This window comes from Octopus bimaculoides, chromosome 12 (genome assembly GCF_001194135.2).
Source record: "Octopus bimaculoides isolate UCB-OBI-ISO-001 chromosome 12, ASM119413v2, whole genome shotgun sequence".
In the NCBI taxonomy this organism is placed as follows: domain Eukaryota; kingdom Metazoa; phylum Mollusca; class Cephalopoda; order Octopoda; family Octopodidae; genus Octopus; species Octopus bimaculoides.
The window spans coordinates 12,357,746-12,359,332 of NC_068992.1; positions in this window are offsets into that span (position 1 = coordinate 12,357,746).

Genomic DNA, 1,587 nt, shown 5'->3' on the forward strand with positions numbered 1-1,587 from the left:
ATATATATATGCTGAAGTAGCATCTAGTAAACTGCGTTGGGAATTTGTGCAGAATCTGAGTCAGTAGAATTGTAGTGAGCGTTAAACATAGTACAGTGATTTCTGTAAGCCGATGAAATTTCAGTCGACTTTGCAAAAAAGGGACATAGTATATTTAGTACGAATCTAAATCTGGTTAGGATCCAGCATTGCGTATAATTCTGTGTGAAAAAGAAAACAAATGTAGTTTGTATGAAACTTTTTACGAATTAGATCACTGGACCCTGAAATATATCTACAAAGATTTGATCAAACCGAATCAAGTGTGAACTGTTTGCCGTTGTTATTGATTTCAAAATGTTCATAAAATATTTTTCTTTATTTAAGAAATAGAAAAAAAAGGAAGAGATTATTTTAATGGTTTTCTGAACGTTTAAATCCTTTTCTGTTTTAAATTGGACAGAAATGGGAATTAAACCCACGCTTAGGCGTGTATTTCATTGATTTTAACATCATTATGATTACACTCTAATCACAAGATTATATTTGCTCGCTTGACATGTTACAAGTAACAGCTGACTTTCTTTCAATCCATAACCCCACAGTTTTAATGAAAGAAGGAAAGAGAAAATAATAAATTTTCGTGACGGCCTAAGTTGGTTTAATCATTATGGAATGCATTCAGACAGTTTTTCGCCATCTTTTTGAGGTGACGGCCAATGCCGCAACAGCAATTTTGTTCGATGCTTTTAATTTTCATTTAAATTTCAGAATTAAATTTCTCACATTAATAAATTTTAGGAAAAAACTGTTAGTATGTTAAAAAGTAAAGCCAGTCGCCACGTCAAAATGGCTGTTGAGTGTTACCACAAGTTTAACTCCAGGCAGATCTTCCGCCAGGTGGTTATTGGTGCGAAGCTGCACCCTTTAGTACGTTAAAAAATACACGTATAAAATATAAAACAAAAAGTCATAAGCGAAGGATGGTTATAGATATTTTATTTCGTCCTGCTTTTAAATTTTTCAAGAATTACTATTCTGCCAAAACATACGTTTGAATAATTCAAATCCTTGCGTAATACACCATAGAGATTATGAATAATTATTTTCGGATAAAGTTTTGAAACTTATCTCTAAAAGGTTGTTTTATGCGTAGATATATGGAGTCGTAAGCCATTCAACCTAGACTTCAGGATCGTAAGCTGATTGTGGATATGAAACTAAAATTCATCAAAAATGTTTCTAATTGGAAAGTATAAAGGCACTTATTGATTTCACATAAAAATCAGTCATCTGAATCAGCCGAAATATATATCCAATAATATTACTCCCCAAAGACCTGCTTTGTATATGAATATAATACGAACAAATTTAGAAGAATAATGTCTACCAGAGTGTAAATTAGTGCTAATTTGTTATGAGGTAATTAATCCCTTGAAAATACACCAGACAGACTACACTGAATACTATTCTCTGCTATTGTCTTAAAATATATCAGGTAATTTTCTAAAGAAATATATGTAATAGACAAGAGAGAGCAGATGTATGAAAAAGGCTACACGTGTGTGTGTGTGTGTGTGTGTGTGTGTGTGTGTGTGTGTGTGTGTG